The sequence below is a fragment of the Amblyomma maculatum genome, chromosome 1 (genome assembly GCF_055883805.1).
Source record: "Amblyomma maculatum isolate TAMU_Amacu chromosome 1, ASM5588380v1, whole genome shotgun sequence".
Classification (NCBI taxonomy): domain Eukaryota; kingdom Metazoa; phylum Arthropoda; class Arachnida; order Ixodida; family Ixodidae; genus Amblyomma; species Amblyomma maculatum.
In genome coordinates this window covers 226,792,027-226,802,244 of record NC_139344.1, presented here as the reverse complement: position 1 = coordinate 226,802,244, position 10,218 = coordinate 226,792,027, and the positions used below count along the sequence as shown (strand labels likewise).

The 10,218-nt window shown below is 45.6% G+C and overlaps 1 long non-coding RNA gene across 1 annotated transcript; it reads right to left on the bottom strand.

Moving 5' to 3' along the window:
• Positions 1-2,716: 2,716 nt before the first annotated feature.
• On the bottom strand, positions 2,717-5,251 carry LOC146205775 (uncharacterized). The gene is made up of 2 exons (XR_014703224.1): positions 5,015-5,251; positions 2,717-2,866 (listed from the first exon to the last, which is right to left on the bottom strand). It is a non-coding gene; the product is annotated as an uncharacterized LOC146205775 (long non-coding RNA).
• Between the last annotated feature and the right edge of the window lie 4,967 nt (positions 5,252-10,218).

The following is a 10,218-nucleotide window of genomic DNA, read 5'->3' as shown; positions in this document are numbered from 1 at the left end:
ACGCTTTCCGGTCAACGCTTTTTAAGTACAGGTATTTAAATACTTTAGCTGCCCATCTGTTACCCAATTTCCTCAGGCGTTCCTCATATAATATTTTACTCTGAGCTTCCCGTACTTCGAAAGATGCCCAGCCCATATCTCCCTGTACCGCCTCATTTGTAGTTTTGCCGTGGGCACCTAGTGCTAATCGTCCAACGGGTCTCTGATTTATTTCTAATGTCGACTGTACCTCTGATTTTAGGCACAAAACCGCATTTCCGAAAGTAAGTCCGGGCACCATAATTCCTTTCCAAATACCCCTCAAAACCTCATACCTATTGTATCCCCACAATGCTTTATGCTTCATTATCCCGGCATTCCTTCTCCCTTTGGCCTTAAGGGATTGCTCATGCTTTCCAATGTATGCCAATCCTTCGTTTACCCATACCCCCAGATATTTATATTCTGCTACTCTAGGTATTTCATGGCCTTGTATTTTTAGACCTTATGCAAAAGTGCTGCCATCTACCAGAGAAAAGCCGAAATGAGTTAACGGTGCCATGTTGAACGATTGCGGTCGTGGTCGGGGGATTGTCTGGTTTGGAACGTATGAGTGGCTTTCTCGGTTTGGCGATTCTTTTAGAGCGCAGCTCTTAGGCGCCCGTTCCTGGGTTTCGCGTCGGCGTCGGCCTCTTAACCAGCTCCGTCCCCCTTTCAGCCCCCCTCTTCCTGCGTGGCGCCAGCCGCGCGTGTTATCTGATTGCTGCGCGCGTTCCCCCGTTCGCCACTGCTTATACCCCCTTCCCCCCCCTCTTCCTACGTGGCGGCGGGGGTGCTCTCCGATTGCCGGAACGACGGCTCCCTATCAGCGGATCACGGTGCGTGCATCCCAATTAGAAACGCAGAGTCACGTTCTCTTCACTCGCTAGCAGCGTCAGCGGCATCAGTCAGACGCTGCTATCTGATCGTCGCGCAACGTTCCTATGGGCTCACGCGCTGCCTCCCGCGACCTCCCGATAACTTAATTGCTCTCTTCATTTCTCCGACCACAAAGCTTCTTTTATGACAGCCAAGAACTGTTAGTGGAGTGTTTCCTGAAGGAATACCTGTGAAAAATAAAAAAAAAATAAAGTTGTCTGTAATTGTACATACGTGTCCTGCTCGAAATCTTTGCCTCAATCTATCGAAAAGGTGAAACAGCTGACGAGCTGCGCTCAAATTTCGCATTAGGCAGTAACGTAATCGTCGGCAATTTTTTATTTTAAGGTTTAAGAGATAAATAATGAATGAAAAGTGATCCGTGGACCTTTCTGATTTCCACGTTTCCGAGCGGCTTTGCAGGTACTTATTATGCGTCGAAAACGCAATTGGAGAGGCACCGCGGTAGCGAAGAAATCCACAACGGTGTCGTACATTCAAGACGAGGAAGTGGACGGAGCAATAATATCTTTTCGTCTTGAAATGTCGGACTCGCACTGTTCTTCAATAGTTAGCCTCTTTTCGTTTGTTTTCCTTTTTGCGTCAACGATCATATCGTTGTGGTTGAGGTATGCTCCGCGCCCGCATTGCGCTGACAACACCATACATATCACGATCACACACTCGATTACGAGTACACCTAGTTGAAACTTGTTGATTGCTAGTGTGTTTAAGGCTGACTAAACACCTTGTGCTGCTGAGCCAGATGACCAATGCTCGATCCTAGCCACTGCAGCCGTTTTAGTGTAAGTGAAAAACTAAAACGTCTGTGTGTCGAGATTTCGGTGCACTTTAAAGATACCAAGGTGCTCAAAATTAATCTGCAGTCCTCTGTGTGCTTCATATCCCTGGTGTAGCTTGGATGCGCTAGAGAAAAGAATGGCCTGATAATTTGCGTTGCTGCGTGCATTGCGGTGCCACGATAGCAGGTGATCGGCAGTGACAGTCTAACCATACTGCTGATGCTGCACAGTGAGTGCGCACCATAGCTTGGACAATTCTATTTCTAAGATATCTCAAAATAGGTAGGAAGTTAATAAAGCGGAAACTGGGGCGAGTTGGAAAGCATTTGAAATCATATTTGCTAGTGCTTCTTTAACACACAAGGGACATATGTTCATTCTTCTTTCTGTTGTCCTTGTCTATTGTCCTATTGTGTTTAAGAAACCCTAGCAAATATGATTTCGTACGCGGGAAGACCGAACAGCCTACCGCGAGCGGTGAAAGACGGATTTAGGCGGCCTACGACGTGCACCGGGTTAGCTGAAGATCTGCTCCGGATCCTTTCGCCAATGACACTTCGAAAACAGAAGAATGTGCAAGACTTGCATAAAAGCAAACTGAGCGTTAAGGAGCACATGAAGACGAAGCGCCAGGCGCAAAACTAGTACCACGTGAGAAACTACTAGCTAGCTGACTAACGCAGTGCGCCGTAATTACTGGCATACCGCAGAGTGCTTCTTGGCAAATTACAAGAAAAGCAAACACCTCACTTTTGGCCTTTTTCTACGAACTGACTTCTGCGATTCAATTATTACCCTCGAAAAGAAGTCAGCATCTGGTGGCGGCTCCCAGGTGAAAATGTCCTTATGGGATTCTTTATGGTCTCAGTTCTTATGGTTTATTGGCCCATTCCCTGTAGCTGCTGGTACCATAAAGCTTGTGGGACCATAAAGCTTATGGGACCATAAGGCGTCAGGGACCAGTAGCTTCCGGTCTCAGAAAGGAGGATGTGGGACTGAAAGGGCAATGAAACATGTTTTGTTTACATTTTCCGATGTTTATTCACATTCCAACTTCCGTTTTGTCTTATGGGCGCCATGCATCTCTTCGCTCAGCACTCTGTTGATGGTCTTGAATGTGGGGGTGACATCCTCGGCTTTCATTTGGCCCCAGTGTTTCAAGGTCTCTGCGAGAGAAAATGCGGGTGATAGCACAAATTAAAAAGAACACAATTTGCCATGGCTACCCTGATTTGACATACCTGCAACATATGTCCTCACTTTAAATTTCTCATGAGACATAAGGAAATATAGCACTTGTTGGGATGGTGCGGTGTTTAGGGCCCTCGGCAACTGTGCCCAAGGATGTGGGATCGAATCCCGGCCTCGGCAGCCCCTTTTCGATGGCACCGGAAAGCTAGGCGCCCATGTGCATGTGATGTCAGTGCACATTAAACCCCAGGTGGTCTAAATTTTTAGAGCCCTCCACTCGGTGTCTCTCATAGCCTGAGTCGCTTTGAGATGTTAAATCCCAAAACGAAACCATAATTAAGCTTCTTATGTACTTAAGTTAAAACTGAGGCAACTGCGGTTTAAAACTTAGTAAGGTGCCTTAATATAGCCTTGGCAGAAAAATTTGCTCAAGGATAGCAGTGCATAACATCCCTAGATGTGCCAACCTGCAAAATGGAATGGTTGCAAGGGTGTGTGCCAGGCCACCTGTCACATTGCTCATTAGGTGATTGCTTGACTTTATCCACTGTGTAGCCACTGGCATGAATGGAAGCTCCTTGAAAGATCATACCATAGTAAAAATTTAGGTAATGAAAAGGGCTTCATTGTGACTCTAGCACTGAAAATTGTTCTAGGAATATGCCGTATCTGGAAATTCTACCCCCGTTTTTGTTTGCAAAATATACTGAAAGTGGCCATGTACTATATTATGCAGGAAAGGAAGAGAGCACATTCAGACTTTGTAGCTTCAACTCTATTACAAAAAAAGTCATTTCAATGATGTAAGCTGTACAGGCCAGAATAACAAACGTGCACCACTGAAAAAAGGCCCATGAAACAGTGACGGACATAGCTCTAGCACTGTGGAATATCTAATACTTAGAATCTAATCCAAATTGAATGTGTGAACGGGTGGCTCACCAGAGCTTGTGTGCTTTGGGGCTAGCACATCACAAATGCTCCTTCTGGCAAGGGTTTTATCCCCCCATATGGCCCGTGCAGTGACCTTCACAAGTGTGGGCTTCTTGTTCTGGAGTATTTTAGCTGCCTACATACCTTTCGCCTTTACACCATTCACAAGGTGAAATTGCAGAAAACAGTACATAAGAGATCTCTTATTAATTTGCATAAATTTCTTTCAAATGACTAACTAGGTCAAGATAAATATAGAAGTAATCGGTGTGCGTGCATGATGTGCGACATTTGCTATAAGCACTAACCGCATGGGGCGGTGGGCTGAGGGCTGCCAAAGCATTGCCGTTAGTCGCAGTCGCTCAGGTTCTGGGTTTGTTGAAAATTTTGCATGTAGCCCGGAAGCAGCTCCCGAGGCAGCCAATCGCAGAAGGCTTTGGGGTACGCAAATTCCATTATTTTTTTTTCTTTCGCGAGTTTTTCCCAGTTCGGTTTGAAGGAGGCTTTGAGTGAAGAACCTGCAGACGCGATTTCGTCTGATCCGTTAATATATAAGCGCATCGAGACAATTTAGTAAAAGCTTGGTAGAGTAGTAAACGAAAAAAAAAAAGGCTAGTATGGCTAGCTATTTCTAATTTTCGAAAGGAGCAGATCTGCATTGCAGTGTAGTAGCACACCGCTGTGCAGTGACAATGTTTTTTAAAACACGATGCGTTACAACAACTTTCATCAGTGTTTTATCGTACTTCATGCTGTTTACTGTTAGAAACGGGATATAGCGTAACTGTACTCCCTCTGACCGAACGGCGAGGCGGCGGTAACAAAGCAACGCTGAAAACGCACCTCTCCGTCGCCAAATCCCGTCTCCGTGATCACCGGCATGCGGTGACAAATCCGAGGCAGCAACAATCAGGCAACGGAGATAAGCTTTTACGGGCAGCATAGAAAGCCAAACATACCTAACAATAATAAGGCCCATTTCAAACTTCGGGGCAACAAACGTGAACTCATTTAGATATTTTGCTAATTTTGATTAGCGGCGGTCATCACTGCCGATTTCCACTGGCAGCCGTTGTGCCCGCTTGCGTAACGGTTCGTCTTTGTATGTGCTGCTGGATTTCAGCCCAATCTTACCACACCTTCCACAACTGAAGGAGCACAAAAGAAGCGAAAAACATTTTTTTACTTACCCAACAATCACCGGTCCTAGGCCTTGTAGAAACCTTCACATTTTTGAGTCTTGCCAGAAGTTGTCAAACCGCCAGGTCCGTTCAGATGTCCCTAGACGCTTCGGAAGTAATGCCCTGAAATTATTCATACCAACGACGATGCTTAAATCGTGTTAAATGCGCAAAATATGAGCCGCGTACCGCGCTCACAAAAACATAGTGCCGCTAAGCCACCATAGTGCCGCCATGAACCGAACCGCCGCCATGCTTAGGTCTAGACTTCGGAACGGCTACTTTTGGCTTATAGAGGCTCCAGCCGAGGGGAAGAAAACCATGGAAAACTGCGGAAACGATGAGGTCGTAGCGCTAAAAACCTGCATCTGTCAAATTTCAGAGTAAGGCACATGCGAAGTAATCCAAACTACTGATAATATTTTATACTTCTTACACACAACTGTATTCGTCTCGCTTCGAGCGTTGTAGCCGATCGAATGAAGACGCGTCATTGGCGTCGTCTGCTCCGTGCTAGCAGACAGCAGATGAAGGAAAGTCTTGGACCCTATGCGCCTATGCTGTGACAAAAAAATGTTTCTACGTGTCCGTGACGCTTCCAATATCTCATAGCAGCAGTTAGCTCACTGTGGCCACTACTTGAAAAATACTTAGCTTTTTTAAAACTTTTTTGATGAAATGACTAGAACCAAATTGGAGTAAAAATTGATAATCTAAATGCAAAAAAAATTACAAGGGACTTTAGCGACGAAGTAGTGAAAGGCGAGAGCCGGAGTGCCGCATTCCACTACGCAACTGGCACTAATCAATTTTAATTAAGTAATTAGGTAGATAAATAAATGATTTATTGGATTACTTAATTAGTCATTGATTAGGGATTAAGTATTCTATTATTAGTCATTTATTAGTAATTGACCGTTGATTAACGCATTGGTGGTGCTCTGTGATTGGACAAGACCTCTATAACGCCTATTTATGCACAATACCATAGGTTATCCAACCGGGACCAGTAGCGCGACTGGTCCCTGTAAACAACATATGCTGAAAACATGTAGTTACTACTGGTTTTCTCCTGGAAACAATATCACCAGCAGAAACCATTAGGCTGTCTGCTGGGACGAGCGCGCTAGTTATTGGTCCCAGTAGCTACTGGGACCAGTAGCTACTGGTCCCAGGACAAAACCATTAGGCACCCTGCTGGAACCAATAAGGCCAGCAGAAAACCATTAACAATTTTTGATGGTTCCAGTAGAAGACCAGTAGGCTTCCTAATGGCTCCAGTAGAAACCAGTAAAAATTCTTTATGGTGGACCCAGTACAAACCAGTAGATTCCTAGTAAAAAATTTTCACCTGGGCTTCCTGCTGACCTCGTGTCGTGATTCCAGAGAGAAAAAACTCTCGGGGCACTTGTCTCCTTATGCGATGTTCTCATTTCTCTTCCATTGCGTTTCTTTAACCGGGTTAGATAAACGTAAGCTTGGTTAAAGCACGCTTTTATCAGTTTGAAATGGTTTTGTGTGGTTTAGCGTTCGATTTTGAATTCTACTTGAAGATGCCTTTTCAATAATATATAGCTCCAAACTTAAGCCTAATCACATTTAACTAATTACAGGCTACGAACTAAGAACTACAATTAGTGTAGTGCCGACTTACTTGATATAAGCTGTCCAGCGATATATGGCTTGATGTTGTAAAGTGAAGCTCAATTTACTTATTAACTATTTAACAGGCATTAATTAAGATATGCAATCAGTTCAGTGCAAATGTAATCGACATGCGTTATTCAACGATATAAGACAATGATGTGGCATAAATTTTAACTTAATCCCAATTAACCCATTAACAGTAGTTAATTGAGACCTAACATTAGTAAAATGCAATTGTACTCGTCATGCTAACCAGATATATAACGCTTGCGGCTATTAACTTAACATAAGCCACTGCTGACGCGTTCTGTACACACATTCCATACATGGCGCACATGAGCCAAGTATATGGTGCGCAGTAATAATAATAAAAAAACACTACGAAGCTGGCATCGAGGACTTTGTTTCCCTGGTTATCCCTAGCTCCTTTTTGTGTACATCAAGGTACACAGCAATATTTGGGTACCTTAGAGAATGATAAATGCCAACTTGCGTGTCGCTTATCCTGTATTGCCATGTAGTGCGATAGCGAGGATATCCAGAATCCTCCAAAATGGCGGAAACGCTCGCGATCAGCGCAAGTGGGCGCCATTTTTTACATAGGGTCTTTATCTAAAGTAATTTGCACCTATTTTTGCAGTTAAGCTCCTAATTTGTTTAGATGTTTTTAGCGCACTGGAATATCGATGCGTTTAGATTTTTGAAAATGCCGTTCTCGTTCCCGTTGTGGCACGTGGAATTTTAGGAATGCACACGGAACGAAACGAAATCGCGTGGCCTAGTAGCCCGTAGTACAGTGTACCCGTAGCGTCAGCCGGGACGTGAGAGAGTAAGCATGGGGCACGGCCGCTCGGCCTATGGCACGTGACACAGGTGAAAGTGACACAGGCGATCCAGGCGTCACGTGATGTCCACCTTCCGCTACTGCCTGCGGTCCGCGGCTGCCCCGTCATTAGAGTACCGCCGCACTAGGGTGTAGCCGCACTTAGACCATGTTTAGACGAGCGGACCGGTCACAGATGATCTGCGTTCATCAGGCGGGGTCCTCATCCCACGTGACCACGCATCCACGAGGCAATCGGCACGTCGAGCATTCCACGAACATAGCGGTCAATCTGCGCGTTCTCTCCACCCTTGCTTGCGCGGCTCCGAAACCCCGGCTGGGGCTGTTGCCAAGAAAATTTAGAACACAATATCGTTCCGTCAAGGATGCTCAATCGGAACGTCAGATTAACGTTACCACGCATACCATTATCGCTACAAACTTAAAACACCAAGTACCAACCGGGTGGGACAGCGACATAACGCCGAGGAAACGCCTCAACGGGTTATTTTACGCTTACGAAAAAAAAAAGAAACGGAAAAACGTCTTGCCGACTGTGCACGGTGTTGACTCTGGATGTTGCAGCTCCATTTCCATGATTCTATGACACAACCTGAACGTCACTTTGAGTTGGTTAGCAAGTTCAGTGTTCCATTGCGATTGGCAGCTTTTAGCCGGCGGACGCTGAAAACGCGACGATCGCTTCGTCAATGCGCGCTTTTTTTTTTTCGAGGAACTCATGTGCTCGCAAACGCACAAGACTCTTAACGACGCAGTGGAGCGAACAACGCTGCGAACAGAACACGCGCGAAAGGTACGAACAACACGGCCACGTTCGAACGAATACCGCGCCAAAACGAGTCTTCTAAATGCAACAAACCGGTCGACTTCATTTATTCCGAGTTGCGAGTCATATACGAACGAGCCCATTTTGCAATTAAGCTGAAACAAATTCAGTTCAGTTCAGTTGTTCAGTCGTGTCCGACTCTTCGTGACCCTATGGACCATATCACGCCACGCTTTCCGGTCTCTCACTATCTTCCTAAGATCACATAACTTCATCTGCAGCGCCTCGAGGATGCAATCTAACCATCACGTTCGCTGCCTACCCCTTCTCTGGTGACCCTCAACCTTTCCCAACATCAAATCTTTCTCCAGTGACTCCTCTCTTCTCATCAGATGACCAAAGTAGCTGAGCTTTAACCTTAGAATTTGACCCTCCAATGAGCAGTCAGGGTTTATGGTCGACAATATCGACTGATTTGATCTTCTGGCCGTCCAAGGAACTCTCAAGATTCTCACCACAATTCAAACGCGTCAATTCTTCGGCGGGCAGCCTTCTTCACAGTCCAACTCTCGCATCCATACATCACAACTGGAAATACCATAGCACGGTTATACGGATCTTGGTTGGCAGTGTAATGTCTCTACTCTTTACTAGGCGGTCAAGGCTAGCCATGGCTCTCTTTCCCAGAAGCAGGCGTCTCCTAATTTCATGGCTGCAGTCTCCTTCCGGTGTAATCTTGGAGCCCAAGAAGAGAAAATCTGTCACAGCTTCCACTTCTTGTCCCTTGATTCTCCAGGACTTGATGGGGCAAGGCGCCATGATCTTTCTCTTTTTAATGTTCAGTTTAAGCCCAGACTTTTCACTCTCTTCTTGTACGCGCATCAGAAGTCTCTTGAGTTCCACTTCACTTTCTGTCATTAAAGTGGTATCATCCGCATATCGAAGGTTGTTGATACGTTTCCCAGCAATCTTCACTCTAGCTGAAGACTCGTCCAGACCGGCCTTCCTCATGATGCACTCAGCATATAGGTTAAATAGGCAGGGCGACAGTATGCAGCCTTGTCTCACTCCTTTCTCAATCGGAAACCAATCAGTAATATCATGCCCAGCTCTGACTGTGGCCTCTTGCCCTTCATACAGGTTCCTGAGGAGACAGATGAGGTGATTTGAAACTCCCATCTCTTGGAGAGCTTGCCACAATCTGCTGTGATCTACGCAGTCAAACGCTTTCGCATAATCAGTAAAGCATAAGTAGATGGGTTTCTGGAACTCTGTTGCTTTTTCCATGATCCAGCGAAGGTTGGCAATCTGGTCTCTAGTTCCTCTGCCCCTGCGAAACCCAGCTTGCATGTCCAGAAGCTCCCGATTCACATACTGCTGCAGTCTACCTTGGAGGATTTTCAACATCACCTTGCTAGCATGCGAATTAGGCGCGATCGTGCGGTAGTTGCTAAGAGCAATCTTTTGGCACTGCCTTTCTTTGGAGTGGGGATGTAAACTGACCTCCTCCAATCCTGTGGCCACTGCAGGGTTGTCCAAATCTTGTGACATAATGTATGCAGAATGTTACAGCGTCATGGTTGAGGTATTGAAGCAACTCAGCTGGAATGCCATCAATTCCGCTAGCTTTGTTCTTAGCAAGGCTAGCTAAGGCCCATTCAACTTCACTCTTCAGGATGCCCGGCTCGAGATCAGTAATCACAACCGTCTTATGTTGGGTTTGCACATCTGAGTCCTTCTTGTACAGTTCTTCTGTGTATTCCTGCCACCTTTTTTTTTATCTCTGAGGCTTCAGTGAGGTCCTTGCCTCGTTTGTCCTTTATCACGCCCAGCTTAGCACAGAAGCTTCCTTTGATATCTTTGATTGTCTTATACAGAGCTCTTGTGTTCCTCAATTGGCTGTTGTCCTCAACTGCTTGGGGCTTTATGTTCAGGAAGGCATTTTTATCGCTTCTT